Genomic DNA, 19,817 nt, shown 5'->3' with positions numbered 1-19,817 from the left:
AAATCTTTCTTTATGGGTGAAGATGTTTCTCACAAAATTGTTGCACCAAGGCATCATTGAAATTAAAGCTGGAAAGATGATTTTAATATATCACTTGTATATTTTGTACTGCTCTTCTGGTGACAATGTAGTTTGTTTTTGTCAATTACCATTTTAATAATAGGGTAAAGAAAATTAAGTGGATTTTTGAAAGAAAACAATACTGTCAATATACTATTAAAACAAATTAAAATGGTAAAAGTTATTGTACTTTAAGTAAAAATAAAAGAGCAAAAATATCAATCCCAGTTTTGGATTACTTTAATTAACAAAAAACAATGCATATAGCAGAGGATAGTTTCAATCTGCCTACCTCTGGGTTATGGACCCAGCATGCTTCCATTACAGTACTCTGCTGCACATGTAAGTGCAAGAGATCCTGAAGCACTCACTCATCATGGGAAAGTACCAATGTGTTTCTTCATTGGTTGATGGAAGAAACATCTTACAAAAACTCTCCAGATTATTGACTTTTTAAAGTTTTTCTAGGAAACGTTCTAGATGAATGCTTATTAGCCTTTGTCAGTATGTACTTTCGCAAAGTGTCTCTGAGGCACAAACAGTTAGCGTGTTCAGTTGTTAACCAAAAGGTTGGTGGTTCAATCCCACCTAGGGACGTAATTGACCTTGTTATCAGATTTTGGTGATCTTTAAGTAGACAAGTCAAAATTTCGAAAACCCCTGTTATGGTGTAGGGTACCTGGCCTTCTCTGATGTAATCAGAGTTAGATTTGATTAAGTGATTTTATAAAAAAAACAGCCACGAAGCACAATTTAGCAGTGGGTTGCAGAGAAAAAGAAATATGCTGGCAGAAAAATCCAATTGAGTGATTAAACAGCTCTTCATTTTCTGGCTTTATTTTTATGCTAACAAATTTGTGCTCTGAAAAGTGTCCACAAAGCCAAGTATCTTAACACCTTTGTAGGGATGGTTTTTCACCTATTATTAAATTAAACTTGCTTCATTGGAAAGGCAGCAAGTGATGTCATCCAAGCAGTGGGTCAAGGTTGGCTTCAAACCTCGTCTGCTTATGAAAAGAGAAAAGGGGTATGCAGGGCATGGCGGCCTTTTGCGGTGCTTGGATGACCCCTAGTTCGCATTAAATAATGCAGTCGAGTTTCCCACATTTGGGGAAATCACAGGGGTCAGCATACCCAGAATGCAATGAATGAACCGCACCCTGGGAGAACAGTCTTCATGACCATGGTATCTCCTATGCAAAATAAGTATGATTTGGGATAGGGCTGGGGAGGGCCGCTGCTCAGGCACATCTCTGTCAAGTAAAGGAGATTCAACTGAGGCAGCACAAGGGAACTCTCATCTGGGGACAACAACTGCAGGGAGAACACATATTTTCAGATGAACATGGGAGGGCAGAAGGCTGCCTAATACTGAAGCACCCCCAAACAACAAACCAAATGCAACAACTAGTGCAAGCATTCCTGGGGGAAGGCCTGCAGCAGATGGATTTGCATATGGCGATGTCATCCAAGCAGTGGGTCAAAGCTGGCTTCAACCCTCGTCTGCATATGAAAAGAGAAAAGGGGCGTGCAGGGCATGGCGGCCTTTTGCCGCACTTGGATGACCCCTAGTTCGCATTAAACACCTCCACCCTCTGTCGGTGTGGGGCTCATGTTGGCTATGCCCCAGCCCCTGAAGGATTCAAGCTGATTTCTTGCAGCAGCTGGGCACTGTAACAGCTCCAGAGCTGCTCTGTAAGGCAAGTAAAAGGGTGTGGGCCCTGCAGCACTACCTGTAGTTCGCATTGTGCAAGACCCCTAGTTCGCATTAAACACCCCCACCCTCCTTCGGTGTGGGGCTCATGTTGGCCATGCCCCAGCCCCTGAAGCATTCACGCTGATTTCTTGCAGCAGCTGGGCACTGTAACAGCTCAAGAGCTGCTCTGTAAGGCAAGTAAAAGGGTGTGGGCCCTGCAGCACTACCTGTAGTTTGCATTGTGCATTGGAAGGCACAAAGTAAGCAGACGGGAGGAGAAGTCAGGATAGTGCACAAGGGTATAGACGGGAGGGGATCAAGAAAAAAGAAGTGGAAACAGACAGCAAACTAGGCTTCCAATGCACAATGCAAACTACAGGTAGTGCTGCAGGGCCCACACCCTTTTACTTGCCTTACAGAGCAGCTCTGGAGCTGTTTAATCACTCAATTGGATTTTTCTGCCAGCATAATTTTTCTCTTACGTCCTAGAGGATGCTGGGGACTCCGTAAGGACCATGGGGGATAGACGGGCTCCGCAGGAGACATGGGCACTTTAAGAAAGACTTTAGATCTGGGTGTGCACTGGCTCCTCCCTCTATGCCCCTCCTCCAGACCTCAGTTTACTACTGTGCCCAGAGGAGACTGGGTGCTTTTCAGGGAGCTCTCCTGAGTTTCCTGACAGAAAGTATATTTGTTAGATTTTTTTATTTTCAGGGAGCCTGCTGGCAACAGACTCCCTGCATCGAGGGGCGGAGGGGAGAGATGCACACCTACTTCTGTGAGTTGATAGGCTCTGCTTCTTAGGCTACTGTACAGCATTAGCTCCAGAGGGATCGGTACGCAGGTCTCACCCTCGCCGTCCGTCCCAGAGCCGCGCCGCCGTCCCCCTCGCAGAGCCGGAAGATAGAAGCCGGGTGAGTATGAGAAGAAAAGAAGACTTCAGAGGCGGCGGAAGACTTCATGATCTTCACTGAGGTAACGCACAGCAGTAAAGCTGTGCTCCATTGCTCCCATACACCTCACACACGGCAGTCAGTGTAAGGGTGAAGGGCGCAGGGGGGACGCCCTGGGCAGCAATATAGACCTCTCTTTGGCAAAATAAATATATATGCAGCTAGGCACTGTATATATATATAAGAGCCCCCGCCATTTTTTTATGGGGGGGGGCTATTTGAGCGGGACAGAAGCCCGTCGCTGAGGGGGTGGCGCTTCTCCCTCAGCACTCCCCAGCGCCATTTTCTCCACAGCACCGCTGAGGGGAAGCTCCATGGACTCTCCCCTGCTTATACCACGGTAGAAAGAGGGTCTTAAAGAAGAGGGGGCACATAATTAGGCGCATATATATATGGAAATACAGCGCTACTGGGTAAACATAAAGTGATTGTGTTTTTTTCCTGGGTCATATAGCGCTGGGGTGTGTGCTGGCATACTTTCTCTCTCTGTCTCTCCAAAGGGCCTTGTTGGGGAACTGTCCTCAGACAAGAGGATTCCCTGAGTGTATGGTGTGTCGGTACACGTGTGTCGACATGTCTGAGGTAGAAGGCTCTCCTAGAGAGGAGCAGGAGCAAATTAATGTGGTGTCTCCATCGACAACGCCGACACCTGACTGGATGGATATGTGGAATGTTTTAAGTGCTAATGTAAACTTATTACACAAGAGATTAGACAAAGCTGAAGCTAGGGAACAGTCAGGGAGTCAACCCATGCCTGTCCCTATGTCGCAGGGACCTTCGGGGTCTCAAAAGCGCCCACTATCCCAAATAGTTGACACAGATACCGACACAGATTCTGACTCCAGTGTCGACTACGATGATGCAAAGTTACAACCAAAATTGGCTAAATGTATTCGATATATGATTATTGCAATAAAAGATGTTTTGCACATCACAGAGTCCCCTGTCCCTGACACGAGGGTACACATGTATAAGGGAAAGAAACCTGAGATAACCTTTCCCCCCTCACATGAGTTGAACGAATTATGTGAAAAAGCTTGGGAATCTCCAGACAAAAAGCTGCAGATTCCCAAAAGGATTCTTATGGCGTATCCTTTCCCGCCAATGGACAGGATACGGTGGGAATCCTCCCCTAGGGTGGATAAAGCATTGACACGCTTATCCAAAAAGGTAGCGCTGCCATCCCAGGATACGGCTACCATCAGGGACCCTGCTGACCGCAAGCAGGAGGTTACCCTAAAGTCCATTTACACACATTCTGGTACCTTACTCAGACCGGCAATTGCGTCGGCCGAGGTTGTAGCGCGGTGGCAGCATGGACAGATACCTTATCAGCAGAGATTGAGACCCTAGATAAGGATGCTATGTTATTGACCATAGGGCATATAAAAGATGCTGTCCTATATATGAGAGATGCTCAAAGTGACATTAGTCTACTGGGTTCTAGAATAAACGCTATGTCGATTTCTGCTAGACGAGTCCTATGGACCCGGCAATGGACAGGTGATGCCGACTCAAAAAGGCATATGGAGGTTTTACCTTACAGGTGTGAGGAATTGTTTGGGGAAGGTCTCTCGGACCTTGTCTCCACAGCTACAGCTGGTAAATCAAATTTTTTGCCTTATATTCCCTCACAGCCTAAGAAAGCACCACATTATCAAATGCAGTCCTTTCGATCACAGAGAAACAAGAAAGTACGAGGTGCGTCCTTTCTTGCCAGAGGTAAGGGCAGAGGGAAGAAGCTGCACAACACAGCTAGTTCCCAGGAACAGAAGTCCTCCCCGGCCTCTACAAAATCCACCGCATGACGCTGGGGCTCCGCTAAAGGAGTCCGCCCAGTTGGGGGCACGTCTTCGTGTTTTCAGCCACATCTGGGTTCATTCGCAGGTGGATCCCTAGGCAATAGAAATTGTTTCTCAGGGTTACAAGCTGAAATTCGAAGAGGTGCCTCCTCGCCGGTTTTTCAAATCGGCCCTACCATCTTCTCCCCAGGAAAGGGAGATAGTGTTAAATGCAATTCACAAATTGTATCTTCAACAGGTGGTGGTCAAGGTTCCCCTGCTTCAACAAGGAAAGGGAAATTATTCGACCCTGTTTGTAGTCCCAAAACCGGACGGTTTGGTCAGACCCATATTAAATTTAAAATCCCTGAACCTATACTTGAAAAGGTTCAAGTTCAAGATGGAATCGCTAAGAGCGGTCATCGCCAGCCTAGAAGGGGGGGATTTTATGATATCTCTGGACATAAAGGATGCATACCTTCATGTACTCATTTATCCACCTCATCAGGCGTACCTAAGATTTGCGGTACAGTATTGTCATTACCAATTTCAGACGTTGCCGTTTGGTCTCTCCAGAATTTTCTCCGAGAATTTTCACCAAGGTAATGACGGAAATTATGGTGCTCCTGCGAAAGCAAGGTGTCACAATTATCCCGTACTTGAACGATCTCCTCATAAAAGCGAGATCAAGAGAGCAGTTGCTGAACAGCGTATAACTTTCATTGAAGGTGTTACAGCAAAACGGCTGGATTCTCAATATCCCGAAGTCGCAGTTGGTTCCTACGACTCGTCTGACTTTGCTTGGGCATTATTCTGGATACGGACCAGAAAAGGGTTTATCTTCCGATAGAAAAGGCCCAGGAACTCATGACTCTGGTCAGGAACCTATTGAAACCAAAACAGGTGTCAGTGCATCACTGCACTCGAGTCCTGGGAATGATGGTGGCATCATACGAGGCCATTCCCTTCGGCAGGTTCCATGCGAGGATCTTGCAATGGGACCTACTGGACAAGTGGTCCGGGTCACATCTACAGATTCATCAGTTGATCACCCTGTCCCCCAGGGCCAGGGTATCTCTCCTGTGGTGGCTGCAGAGTGCTCACCTTCTAGAGGGCCGCAGGTTCGGCATTCAGGACTGGATCCTGGTGACCACGAACGCGAGCCTCCGAGGTTGGGGAGCAGCCACACAGGGAAGAAATTTCCAAGGTCTTTGGTCAAGTCAGGAGACTTGTCTTCACATCAACATCCTGGAGCTAAGGGCCATATACAACGCCCTATGTCAAGCGGAGACCTTACTTCGCGACCAACCAGTTCTGATCCAGTCAGACAACGTCACCGCAGTAGTTCATGTAAACCGCCAAGGCGGCACAAGGAGCAGAGTGGCGATGGCGGAAGCCACCAGAATTCTTCGCTGGGCGGAGAATCATGTAAGCGCACTGTCAGCAGTGTTCATTCCGGGAGTGGACAACTGGGAAGCAGACTTCCTCAGCAGACACGACCTACATCCAGGAGAGTGGGGACTCCATCAGGAAGTCTTCGCACAGATTGCAAGTCGGTGGGGACTGTTCCAGATAGACATGATGGCGTCCCGCCTCAACAAAAAGCTACAGAGGTATTGCACCAGGTCAAGAGACCCTCAGGCAGTAGCTGTTTAAACAGCTCTTCATTTTCTGATTTTATGTTTATGCTAACAAATTTGCTCTCTGAAAAGTGTCCACAAAGCCAAGTCTCTGATTAACACCTTTGTAGGAATGGTTTTTCACCTATTACTGAATTAAACTTGCTTCATTGGAAAGGCAGCAAGATGCATCCTCATTTCAATGTCTACTGAAATAATACAGGTTGACACCAGGAAACATAAACGCCACTGCATCCTTGCTGCTTTCGCATGTGGAAGTCTGTTTAATGTGAAAACAAGGTGATATCTAATTAGCACACAGGTAAGGAATTAAGAAAATCTTTATTTAAGGGTGAAGGTGTTTCTCACAAAATCGTTGCCCCAATGCATCATTGAAATTCAAGCTGGAAAGATGATTTTAATATATCACTTGTACATTTTGTATTGCTCTTCTGGTGACAATGTAGTTTGTTTTTGTCAATTACCATTTTAATAATAGGGTAAAGAAAATTAAGTGGATTTTTGAAAGAAAACAATACTGTCAATATACTATTAAAACAAATTAAAATGGTAAAAGTTATTGTACTTTAAGTAAAAATAAAAGAGCAAAAATATCAATCCCAGTTTTGGATTACTTTAATTAACAAAAAAAAATGCATATAGCAGAGGATAGTTTCAATCTGCCTACCTCTGGGTTATGGGCCCAGCATGTTTCCATTGCAGTACTCTGCTGCACATGTAAGTGCAAGAGATCCTGAAGCACTCACTCATCATGGGAAAGTACCAATGTGTTTCTTCGTTGGTTGATGGAAGAAACATCTTACAAAAACTCTCCAGATTATTGACTTTTTAAAGTTTTTCTAGGAAACGTTCTAGATGAATGCTTATTAGCCTTTGTCAGTATGTATGTTTGTAAAGTGTCTCTGTGGCGCAATCGGTTAGTGTGTTTGGTTATTAATCAAAGGGTTGGTGGTTCAATCCCACCCAACGATGTAATTGACCTTGTTATCAGATTTTGGTGATCTTTAAGTAGACAAGTCAAAATTTCAAACCCCCTTCTTATGGTGTAGGGTACCTGGCCTACTCTGATGTAATCAGAGTTAGATTTGAATCAGTGATTTTATAAAAAAACAGCTAGGAAGCACAATTTAGCAGTGGGTTGCAGAGAAAAAGAAATATGCTGGCAGAAAAATCCAATTGAGTGATTAAACAGCTCTTCATTTTCTGGCTTTATTTTTATGCTAACTAATTTGTTCTCTGAAAAGTGTCCACAAAGCCAAGTATCTGATTAACATATTTGTAGGGATGGTTTTTCACCTATTACTAAATTAAACTTGCTTCATTGGAAAGGCAGCAAGATGCATCCTCATTTCAATATCTACTGAAATAATACAGGTTGACACCAGGAAACATTAACGCCACTGCATCCTTGCTGCTTTCTCATGTGGAAGTCTGTTTAATGTGAAAACAAGGTGATATCTAATTAGCACACAGGTAAGGAATAAAGAAAATCTTTATTTAAGGGTGAAGATGTTTCTCACAAAATCGTTGCCCCAATGCATCATTGAAATTCAAGCTGGAAAGATGATTTTAATATATCACTTGTACATTTTGTATTGCTCTTCTGGTGACAATGTAGTTTGTTTTTGTCAATTACCATTTTAATAATCGGGTAAAGAAAATTAATTGGATTTTTGAAAGAAAACAACACTGTCAATATACTATTAAAACAAATTAAAATGGTAAAAGTTATTGTACTTTAAGTAAAAATAAAAGCTAAAATATCAATCCCAGTTTTGGATTACTTTAATGAACAAAAAAAAAATGCATATAGCAAAGGATAGTTTCAATCTGCCTACCTCTGGGTTATGGGCCCAGCATGCTTCCATTGCAGTACTCTGCTGCACATGTAAGTGCAAGAGATCCTGAAGCACTCACTCATCATGGGAAAGTACCAATGTGTTTCTTCATTGGTTGCTGGAAGAAACATTTTACAAAAACTCTCCAGATTATTGACTTTTTAAAGTTTTTCTAGGAAACGTTCTAGATGAATGCTTATTAGTCTTTGTCAGTATGTACTTTTTGCAAAGTGTCTCTGTGGCGCAATCGGTTAGTGTGTTCAGCTATTAATCAAAAAGTTGGTGGTTCAATCCCATCCAGGGACGTAATTGACCTTGTCATCAAATTTTGGTAATATTTAAGTAGACAAGTCATATAGCAGAGGATAGTTTCAATCTGCCTACCTCTGGGTTATGGACCCAGCATGCTTCCATTACAGTACTCTGCTGCACATGTAAGTGCAAGAGATCCTGAAGCACTCACTCATCATGCGAAAGTACCAATGTGTTTCTTCATTGGTTGCTGGAAGAAACATCTTACAAAAACTCTCCAGATTATTGACTTTTTAAAGTTTTTCTAGGAATCGTTCTAGATGAATGCTTATTAGCCTTTGTCAGTATGTACTTTTGCAAAGTTTCGCTGTGGCGCAATCAGTTAGTGTGTACGGCTATTAACCAAAAGGTTGGTGGTTCAATCCCACCCAGGGACGTAATTGAACTTGTAATCAGATTTTGTTGATCTTTAAGTAGACAAGTCAAAATTTCGAAAACCCCTGTTATGGTGTAGGGTACCTGGCCTTCTCTGATGTAATCAGAGTTAGATTTGATTCATACTGTTAACTGGGTAGTATATCACAAGTTATACGGTGTGATTGGTGTGGCTGGTATGAATCTTGACCTTGGATTAACAAAAATCCTTTCCTCGAACTGTCTGTCTCCTCTGGGCACAGTTTCTCTAACTGAGGTATGGAGGAGGGGCATAGAGGGAGGAGCCAGTGCACACCCAGATCTAAAGTCTTTCTTAAAGTGCCCATGTCTGCTGCGGAGCCCGTCTATCCCCCATGGTCCTTACGGAGTCCCCATCATCCTCTACGGACTACGAGAAAAAAAAATTACCGGTAGGTTTAAAATGTTATTTTTTTCTCTGCAACCCACTGCTAAATTGTGCTTCCTAGCTGTTTTTTATAAAATCACTTAATTAAATCTAACTCTGATTACGTCAGAGAAGGCCAGGTACCCTACACCATAAGAGGGGGTTTGAAATTTTGACTTGTCTACTTAAAGATCACCAAAATCTGATGACAAGGTCAATTACATCCCTGGGTGGGATTGAACCACCAACCTTTTGGTTAATAGCCCATGTAAGTGCAAGAAATCCTGAAGCACTCACTCATCATGGGAAAGTACCAATGTGTTTCTTACAAAAATTCTCCAGATTATTGACTTTTTAAAGTTTTTCTAGGAAACGTTCTAGATGAATGATTATTAGCCTTTGTCAGTATTGACTTTTGCAAGGTGTCTCTGTGGCGCAATCGGTTAGCATGTTTGGCTATTAACCAAAAGGTTGGTGGTTCAATCCCACCCAGGCATGTAATTGACCTTGTAATCAGATTTTGGTGATCTTTAAGTAGACAAGTCAAAATTTCAAAAACCCCCCTTATGGTGTAGGGTACCTGGCCTTCTCTGATGTAATCAGAGTTAGATTTGATTAAGTGATTTTATAAAAAAACAGCTAGGAAGCACAATTTAGCAGTGGGTTGCAGAGAAAAAAAATATGCTGGCAGAAAAGTCCAATTGAGTGATTAAACAGCTCTTCATTTTCTGATTTTATGTTTATGCTAACAAATTTGCTCTCTGAAAAGTGTCCACAAAGCCAAGTCTCTGATTAACACCTTTGTAGGAATGGTTTTTCACCTATTACTGAAATAAACTTGCTTCATTGGAAAGGCATCAAAGATGCATCCTCATTTCAATGTCTACTGAAATAATACAGGTTGACACCAGGAAACGTCACTGCATCCTTGCTGCTTCCTCACGGGGAAGTCTGTTTAATGTGAAAACAAGGTGATATCTAATCAGCACACAGGTAAGGAATTAAGAAAATCTTTCTTTGTGGGTGAAGATGTTTCTCACAAATTGTTGTCCCAATGCATCATTGAAATTCAAGATGGAAGATGATTTTCATATATCACTTGTACATTTTGCATTGCTCTTCTGGTGACAATGTAGTTTGTTTTTGTCAATTACCATTTCAGTAATAGGGTAAAGAAAATTAAGTGGATTTTTTAAAGAAAACAATGCTGTCAATATACTATTAAAACAAATTAAAATGATAAAAGTTATTGTACTTTAAGTAAAAATAAAAGAGCCAAAATATCAATCCCAGTTTTTGATTACTTTAATTATAAAAAAAAAAATGCACATAGCAGAGGATAGTTTCGATCAATCGACCTCTGGGTTATGGGCCCAGCATGCTTCCATTGCACTACTCTGCTGCTCATGGAAGTGTAAGAGATCCTGAAGACTAAATTGATTAAAGGCCTAAAAGTACTGGACTATAAGGAAAGACTTACTAGGCTGAATATTTATACACTAGAAAAGAGGTGCCTAAGAGGAGATATTATTAATATCTTCAAATATGTAAAGATACATAACAAAGAGTTATCAGAGGAATTATTTATTAAAAGAACACGTGGTCACTCGCTGCGACTGGAGGAAAGTTCAGAACGCAATGGAGGAAAGGTTTCTTCACTGTTAGGGCAATCAGGATGTGGAATTCCCTGCCAGGGAAGGTGGTAATGGCGGACTCTGTAATTGGATTTAAAAAAGGAATGGATACATTTCTGAATGAAAAAGCTATCCAAGGTTATAATACTTAAAATATCAACATGGTTAATCCGGGGGTAACATGAGTTATAGTAGCTAACTAGTCATAAAACATTATTCAGCAAGTATGTAGAATCATCACAACTTAAAACAGGTTGAACACGATGGGCAATTTGCCTCTATTCAACCTCAAAAACTATGTTACTATATTACTATGTTATTGTAGTATACAGAACACCACAATGCAATGAGCAGTGATAGTGAGCACTGATGAGGATACTAGAACTGACACTGAGCAGCAAGATGCAGCACTGGACTATTAGTAATGTACTGTAGTATGCTGAGCACCACAATGCAGCACAAGACAATGAGCAGTGATACTGAGCACTGATGAGGATACTACTGAGAACTGACACTGAGCAGGAGAGACACACTACTAGTATTACTGAGCAGCAATAAGTAACCACTGATACTGAGCACTGATATTGAGATTTCCACTGAGAGAACATAGCCACGTCCTCTCCGCTCTCTCTTCAATGCACGAGTAAAAATGGCAGCAACGCGCAGCTCTTTATATGGAATCCGAATCTCGCGAGAATCCGACAGCGGGATGATGACATTTTCCCTTGTTCAGGTTTTCCGAGTCAGGCGGGAACAACCGAGCCTGCCTCGGACCAGTGTAAACCACGTGGAGTTCGTGGGGAATTCGGTTCTCGGAGAACCGAACCCGCTCCTCTCTACCTTATACCCATCAATTTTTTTATTTTCAATCTAAGCCCCTGCAGTTTTCTGTAAGCATCTGCTTCGCTATGATGATCAACAAGTCACAAGGGCAAACACTCAGGGTTTGAGGCGTAGATCTTAGGACCAGCTGCTACAAGCATGGCAGAGGTGTCACTATCACTGGTGACACACAGAGAGGTGGCGAGGGAGATTGTAATGCAGTGCGCGCAGATAAGCAGTGCAATGGTAAAAAGGAGGCATGGTTTCATAGGTAGGGGCGTGGCCTGGTGGCCTGAATCTACATTTTGTTGCTCCGGGTGTCCCGGGGGTTGGGGGCTGCACCCGGGGACTAGTGTGTGAGCGGTGCTGGCTCCTGCACAGTGACAGGGCATGGCCACCCAGCATGACGCCTCCCTTCTTGACCATGCTGTAATTGCAGTCGCACTGCAGTTCAGCGTGATCATAAAAAATGGTGTAGGCTCCTGCTGGTGCAGACTGTATGTGCGCGCAGGAAGCCGCCACCATTTTTGTGATCACAGCGGCTGAATGTGATGTCATACAGCCGCTGTGACCACGCCCCCTGTGTCTCCTCCGTTGCAGACCCCATTTTGAAGCCTTGCCCCCGCACCGCTCCATCCCTGACTTGGAAATGGAGTGTTGCTGACCCACCTCTCCCCCCCTTCCCCACCCCGATTGACAGGCAGAGGCGATCACATTCTCTGCGGGGTGCCGCAGAAAATGCAGGCACATGCGTATGCTCTTAGCAATTTTTGCAGTTGGATCGCTTATTGTGATTGCAATCCAACCTGAATCAGGCCCTATTACCTATCACAATGCGCTGCGGGCAGTACAAAATTGGGTTAATATAGGAGAAAAACCCCCAGACCTGTGCTCCTTAACTGTACCTGGTGGCTAGTGGAGCGGCTGCCCAGTAATCAGTGTCCACCGCAGTGCGCACACGGCCCACCCCCTACGGCCTCGCTCCCCTTCATCAGCGGCCTCGTGATCCGGAAGGGTGGTGTGTGTGTGACTGACCTTAGGATGAAACCGGAGCCTCCGCTGCAGTGACCCAGCAACCAGGGCACGGGAGTATATAGCGCCGCTGGGAGTGATGAAGCTGCAGTAAAGATGTCTATTAGACCTAGCCTGCTGCAGCCCTTGTAGATTCTCATAAAACAAGTTCTTCTTTTCTTGTCAAAATTAATAGCTAAGAATAGGCTGCCTGAGGCAGGCCCCTGTTAATTGGCCTGCTACTGAAGGCACCAACTACAAACTGAGCTCCCTGTTCATGGAAGCGGGGTTATAGAGGAGAATGCACTGAGCTTCTTGGGAACAGTCAAAAGCTTTGAGCCGGTTGGTGCCTCAGATCAAGATCCTACTCTACACCCCAATGTGAATCCTTGTGGAGTCCAGTGTACCCCACAGAAGAAATTAATGTGTCACACCCATTGGCAGCAACCTTAGAATAGCTGCTGACGGGCACAATTGAGAAAGGAAGGGGGGGGGGGACATTTGAATCCAGCACATAGATGCAATTCAAATATGTAATTTGTACCTTCCTATTTTAAAATATAATGGATGAACCTCACCCTGTGAGAACAATCTTCATGATCAAGAGATCTAATATGTAAAATAAGTATGAGTTGGGATAGGGCTGGGGAGGGTGGCTGCTCGGGCAGCCCCTCCCCCGTCAAGTTAAGGAGATTCAACTGAGGAAGCACAAGGGAACTCTCGTCTGGGGACAACAACTGCAGGGAGACCACATCTTTTCAGATGAACATGGGATGGCGGAAGGCTGCCTAATACTGAAGCACCATCAAATATCAAACCATATCCAACAACTAGTAACAGCATTCCTGGGGGAAGGTCTGCAGCAGACGGATTTGCATACGGTGATGTCATCCAAGCAGTGGGCCAAAGTTGGCTGGAACCCTCATCTGCATATAAAAAGAGAAAAGGGGCATGCAGGGCATGGCGGCCTTTTGCAGTGCTTGGATGACCCCTAGTTCGCATTAAACACCCCCACCCTCCTTTGGTGTGGGGCTCATGTTGGCCATGCCCCATCCCCTGAAGCATTCATGCTGATTTCTTGCAGCAGCTGGGCACTGTAACAGCTCCAGAGCTGCTCTGTAAGGCAAGTAAAAGGGTGTGGGCCCTGCAGCACCACCTGTAGTTCGCATTGTGTGTTGGAAGGCACAAAGTAAGCAGACGGGAGGAGAAGTCAGGATAGTACACAAGGGCATCCTTTTCTCTTAGTCCGTAGAGGATGCTGGGGTCACATTAAGAACCATGGGGTATAGACGGGATCCGCAAGAGACATGGGCACTTTAAGACTTTCAAAGGGTGTGAACTGGCTCCTCCCTCTATGCCCCTCCTCCAGACTCCAGTTATAGGAACTGTGCCCAGGGAGACGGACATTTCGAGGAAAGGATTTATTGTTAAACTAAGGTGAGCATCTTACCAGCTCACACCTTAAGCATGCCGCAGAACGTGGCATTCAACAGAACACAAGCCAACGGCATGAACAATTGCAGCAAAAAGCTGACCAGAACCGTAACACAACATGTGTATAACCACAAGTAATAACTGCAGACACAGTATGGACTGGGACGGGTGCCCAGCATCCTCTACGTACTAAGAGAAAAGGATTTACCGGTAGGTATTAAAATCCTATTTTCTCATACGACCTAGAGGATGCTGGGGTCACATTAAGAACCATGGGGTTATACCAAAGCTCTTGAACGGGTGGGAGAGTGCGTACGACTCTGCAGCACCGAATGACCCAACTTGAGGTTATCATCAGCCAAGGTATCAAACTTGTAAAACTTAGCAAAAGTGTTTACTAAATAGCTGCTCGGCAAAGTTGCAATGCCGAGACTCCCCGACCAGCTGCCCAGGATGAACCCACCTTTCTAGTAGAATGGGTCTTCACCTAATTCAGTAACGGCAATCCTGCCGTGGAATGAGCATGCTGAATTTTACCACAGATCCAGCGCATAATGGTCTGCATGGAAGCAGGACACCCAATCATGTTGGGAGCATACAGGACAAACAGAGCCTCTGTTTTCCTAATCTGAACCGTTCTGGTGACATAAATTTTCAAAGTTCTGACCACAGCCAGAGACTTTGACTCAACGAAGGTGTCAGTGGCCAAAGGCACCATGTGGAAAGATGAACCACCTTCGGCAGAAATTGTTGACGTGTCCTCAATTCTGCTCTATCTTCATGAAAGATCAAATAAAGGCTCTTGTGATACTGCATGGTTTGTACTGTTTTCCATGTGCTCCCAGATCTTTCAAGCAAGTAGCATGGTCAAGAAAGTTCTGTTTGAAAAGAAACAAACATTTACTGTCATTGTTATGCAAATAAACTTACATTAAAGCTAACAAGAAAGCACACTCGTTCTGTCTTTAAACTGATAAAAGAAACCCCAATAATATGGGGCATGCAAAAATTGAGATAAAACTCAGTTTTGCTCCTCTCCACGGAAATCTTTAATAAAAGGCGAAATATTTGTTAGTTCTGAAGAGAAACCAGAGCATGACCAAGATTCCACCTGTCGCCTGAGTGCCATGCCAGCAGTTCTCATTCAGCTCAAAGTGAGCACCCAATTTGAATGAAAGAAAGCAGATTTCTCACCAGGCTTCCCCTTGCTATAAACATGGTTTGTACTCTTTTCCATGTGCTCCCAGATCTTTCAAACAATTAGTGTGGTCAAGAAAGTTCTGTTTGAAAAGAAACAAACATTTACTGTCATTTCTATGCAAATGAGCTTACATTAAAGCACACTCGTTCTATCTTTAAACCAATAAAATAAAACCCCAATAAGATGGGGCATGCAAAAATTGAGATAAAACTCAGTTTTGCTCCTCTCCACGGAAATCTTTAGTAAAAGGCGAAAGATTTGTTCGTTCTGAAGAGAAACCACAGCATGACCAAGATTCTACCTGTCGCCTGAGTGCCATGCCAGCAGTCCTCATTCAGCTCAAAGTGAGCACCCAATTTGAAAGAAAGAAAGCAGATTTCTCACCAGGCTTCCCCTTGCTATAAACATGGTTTGTACTCTTTTCCATGTGCTCCCAGATCTTTCAAGCAATTAGTATAGTCAAGAAAGTTCTGTTTGAAAAGAAACAAACATTTACTGTAATTTCTACGCAAATGAGCTTACATTAAAGCACACTCGTTCTATCTTTAAACTGATAAAAGAAACCCCAATAAGACGGGGCATGCAAAAATTGAGATAAAACTCAGTTTTGCTCCTCTCCACGGAAATCTTTAGTAAAAGGCAAAAGATTTGTTCGTTCTGAAGAACTAGCACAAGGGAACTCTCAAAAGAAGAACAAGGCTCTGAAACAAAGAAATCTGACTTTTACCAGAGCTGACCAGAGGAAAACACAAACACAGTCCCCCACTACCACAAATAAAGCAGTCGAGTTTCCCACATTTGGGGAAATCACAGGGGTCAGCATACCCAGAATGCAATGAATGAACCTCACCCTGGGAGAATAATCTTCATGACCATGGTATCTCCTATGCAAAATAAGTATGATTTGGGATAGAGCTGGGGAGGGCCGCTGCTCAGGCACATCTCTGTCAAGTTAAGGAGATTCAACTGAGGCAGCACAAGGGAACTCTCATCTGGGGACAACAACTGCAGGGAGAACACATATTTTCAGATGAACATGGGAGGGCAGAAGGCTGCCTAATACTGAAGCACCCCCAAACAACAAACCAAATGCAACAACTAGTGCAAGCATTCCTGGGGGAAGGCCTGCCGCAGATGGATTTGCATATGGTGATGTCATCCAAGCAGTGGGTCAAAGTTGGCTTCAACCCTCGTCTGCATATGAAAACAGAAAAGGGGCGTGCAGGGCATGGTGGCCTTTTGCGGCGCTTGTCTGACCCCTAGTTTGCATTAAACACCTCCACCCTCCTTCGGTGTGGGGCTCATGTTGGCTATGCCCCAGCCCCTGAAGCATTCAAGCTGATTTTTCTCCCAAACGAAAGACACTAGAATGAAAATTTTAAAGCCTCCTGTTAGTGCTTCATATACACGTTATAGCCCTGAATTTTCCAATGCCTATCTCTTTGCAAAAGAGAGATATCGACAAGGAAAAGCTGTATTGTACCTTTGCATTTTTCTCCCAAACGAAGGACATTAGAATGAAAATTTTAAAGCCTCCTATTAGTGCTTCATCTACACGTTATAGCCCTGAATTTTCCAATGCCTAGCTCTTTGCAAAAGAGAGATATCGGCAAGGAAAAGCTGTATTGTACCTTTGCATTTTTCTCCCAAACGAAAGACACTAGAATGAAAATTTTAAAGCCTCCTGTTAGTGCTTCATCTACACGTTATAGCCCTGAATTTTCCAATGCCTATCTCTTTGCAAAAGAGAGATATCGGCAAGGAAAAGCTGTATTGTACCTTTGCATTTTTCTCCCAAACGAAGGACACTAGAATGAAAATTTTAAAGCCTCCTATTAGTGCTTCATCTACACGTTATAGCCCTGAATTTTCCAATGCCTATCTCTTTGCAAAAGAGAGATATCGGCAAGGAAAAGCTGTATTGTACCTTTGCATTTTTCTCCCAAACGAAGGACACTAGAATGAAAATTTTAAAGCCTCCTGTTAGTGCTTCATCTATACGTTATAGCCCTGAATTTTCAAATGCCTATCTCTTTGCAAAAGAGAGATATCGGCAAGGAAAAGCTGTATTGTACCTTTGCATTTTTCTCCCAAACGAAAGACACTAGAATGAAAATTTTAAAGCCTCCTGTTAGTGCTTCATCTACACGTTATAGCCCTGAATTTTCCAATGCCTATCTCTTTGCAAAAGAGAGATATCGGCAAGGAAAAGCTGTATTGTACCTTTGCATTTTTCTCCCAAACGAAGGACACTAGAATGAAAATGTAAAAGCCTCCTGTTAGTGCTTCATCTACACGGTATAGCCCTGAATTTTCCAATGCCTAGCTCTTTGCAAAAGAGAGATATTGGCAAGGAAAAGCTGTATTGTACCTTTGCATTTTTCTCCCAAACGAAGGACACTAGAATGAAAATTTTAAAGCCTCCTGTTAGTGCTTCATCTACACGTTATAGCCCTGAATTTTCCAATGCCTATCTCTTTGCAAAAGAGAGATATCGGCAAGGAAAAACTGTATTGTACCTTTGCATTTTTCTCCCAAACGAAAGACACTAGAATGAAAATTTTAAAGCCTCCTGTTAGTGCTTCATCTACACGTTATAGCCCTGAATTTTCCAATGCCTAGCTCTTTGCAAAAGAGAGATATCGGCAAGGAAAAGCTGTATTGTACCTTTGCATTTTTCTCCCAAACGAAGGACACTAGAATGAAAATGTAAAAGCCTCCTGTTAGTGCTTCATCTACACGGTATAGCCCTGAATTTTCCAATGCCTAGCTCTTTGCAAAAGAGAGATATTGGCAAGGAAAAGCTGTATTGTACCTTTGCATTTTTCTCCCAAACGAAGGACACTAGAATGAAAATTTTAAAGCCTCCTGTTAGTGCTTCATCTACACGTTATAGCCCTGAATTTTCCAATGCCTATCTCTTTGCAAAAGAGAGATATCGGCAAGGAAAAACTGTATTGTACCTTTGCATTTTTCTCCCAAACGAAAGACACTAGAATGAAAATTTTAAAGCCTCCTGTTAGTGCTTCATCTACACGTTATAGCCCTGAATTTTCCAATGCCTAGCTCTTTGCAAAAGAGAGATATTGGCAAGGAAAAGCTGTATTGTACCTTTGCATTTTTCTCCCAAACGAAAGACACTAGAATGAAAATTTTAAAGCCTCCTGTTAGTGCTTCATCTACACGTTATAGCCCTGAATTTTCCAATGCCTAGCTCTTTGCAAAAGAGAGATATCGGCAAGGAAAAGCTGTATTGTACCTTTGCATTTTTCTCCCAAACGAAAGACACTAGAATGAAAATTTTAAAGCCTCCTGTTAGTGCTTCATCTACACGTTATAGCCCTGAATTTGTCCAATGCCTATCTCTTTGCAAAAGAGAGATATCGGCAAGGAAAAGCTGTATTGTACCTTTGCATTTTTCTCCCAAACAAAGGACACTAGAATGAAAATTTTAAAGCCTCCTGTTAGTGCTTCATCTACACGTTATAGCCCTGAATTTTCCAATGCCTATCTCTTTGCAAAAGAGAGATATCGGCAAGGAAAAGCTGTATTGTACCTTTGCATTTTTCTCCCAAACGAAAGACACTAGAATGAAAATTTTAAAGCCTCCTGTTAGTGCTTCATCTACATGTTATAGCCCTGAATTTTCCAATGCCTATCTCTTTGCAAAAGAGAGATATCGGCAAGGAAAAGCTGTATTGTACCTTTGCATTTTTCTCCCAAACGAAGGACATTAGAATGAAAATTTTAAAGCCTCCTATTAGTGCTTCATCTACACGTTATAGCCCTGAATTTTCCAATGCCTATCTCTTTGCAAAAGAGAGATATCGGCAAGGAAAAGCTGCATTGTACTTTTGCATTTTTCTCCCAAACGAAAGACACTAGAATGAAATTTTTAAAGCCTACTGTTAGTGCTTCATCTACACGTTATAGCCCTGCATTTTCCAATGCCTATCTCTTTGCAAAAGAGAGATATCGGCAAGGAAAAGCTGCATTGTACTTTTGCATTTTTCTCCCAAACGAAAGACACTAGAATGAAAATTTTAAAGCCTCCTGTTAGTGCTTCATCTACACGTTATAGCCCTGAATTTTCCAATGCCTAGCTCTTTGCAAAAGAGAGATATTGGCAAGTAAAAGCTGTATTGTACCTTTGCATTTTTCTCCCAAACGAAAGACACTAGAATGAAAATTTTAAAGCCTCCTGTTAGTGCTTCATCTACACGTTATAGCCCTGAATTTTCCAATGCCTATCTCTTTTCAAAAGAGAGATATCGGCAAGGAAAAACTGTATTGTACCTTTGCATTTTTCTCCCAAACGAAGGACACTAGAATGAAAATTTAAAAGCCTCCTGTTAGTGCTTCATCTACACGTTATAGCCCTGCATTTTCCAATGCCTATCTCTTTGCAAAAGAGAGATATCGGCAAGGAAAAGCAGCATTGTACCTTTGCATTTTTCTCCCAAACGAAAGACACTAGAATGAAAATTGTAAAGCCTCCTGTTAGTGCTTCATCTACACGTTATAGCCCTGCATTTTCCAATGCCTAGCTCTTTGCAAAAGAGAGATATTGGCAAGGAAAAGCTGTATTGTACCTTTGCATTTTTCTCCCAAACGAAAGACACTAGAATGAAAATTTTAAAGCCTCCTGTTAGTGCTTCATCTACACGTTATAGCC

At 43.1% G+C, this 19,817-nt stretch overlaps 4 non-coding genes and 1 pseudogene across 4 annotated transcripts; all 5 read right to left on the bottom strand.

Moving 5' to 3' along the window:
• Positions 1-1,091: 1,091 nt before the first annotated feature.
• On the bottom strand, positions 1,092-1,270 carry LOC135028388 (U1 spliceosomal RNA; annotated as a pseudogene).
• Positions 1,271-14,922: 13,652 nt separating this feature from the next.
• On the bottom strand, positions 14,923-15,038 carry LOC135028420 (U5 spliceosomal RNA). Its single transcript, XR_010224730.1, has one exon. It is a non-coding gene; the product is annotated as a U5 spliceosomal RNA (small nuclear RNA).
• Positions 15,039-15,313: 275 nt separating this feature from the next.
• LOC135028410 (U5 spliceosomal RNA) lies at positions 15,314-15,429 on the bottom strand. The gene has a single exon (XR_010224721.1). It is a non-coding gene; the product is annotated as a U5 spliceosomal RNA (small nuclear RNA).
• A 274-nt stretch (positions 15,430-15,703) lies between these two features.
• Positions 15,704-15,820, bottom strand: LOC135028422 (U5 spliceosomal RNA). The gene has a single exon (XR_010224732.1). It is a non-coding gene; the product is annotated as a U5 spliceosomal RNA (small nuclear RNA).
• A 59-nt stretch (positions 15,821-15,879) lies between these two features.
• On the bottom strand, positions 15,880-16,043 carry LOC135028192 (U1 spliceosomal RNA). The gene has a single exon (XR_010224542.1). It is a non-coding gene; the product is annotated as a U1 spliceosomal RNA (small nuclear RNA).
• Positions 16,044-19,817: the final 3,774 nt, after the last annotated feature.

Source organism: Pseudophryne corroboree, unplaced genomic scaffold (genome assembly GCF_028390025.1).
Source record: "Pseudophryne corroboree isolate aPseCor3 unplaced genomic scaffold, aPseCor3.hap2 scaffold_475, whole genome shotgun sequence".
NCBI classification, from domain to species: Eukaryota; Metazoa; Chordata; class Amphibia; order Anura; family Myobatrachidae; genus Pseudophryne; species Pseudophryne corroboree.
The sequence above is the reverse complement of the archived record's forward strand: the minus strand, read 5'-3'. Positions and strand labels throughout refer to the sequence as shown.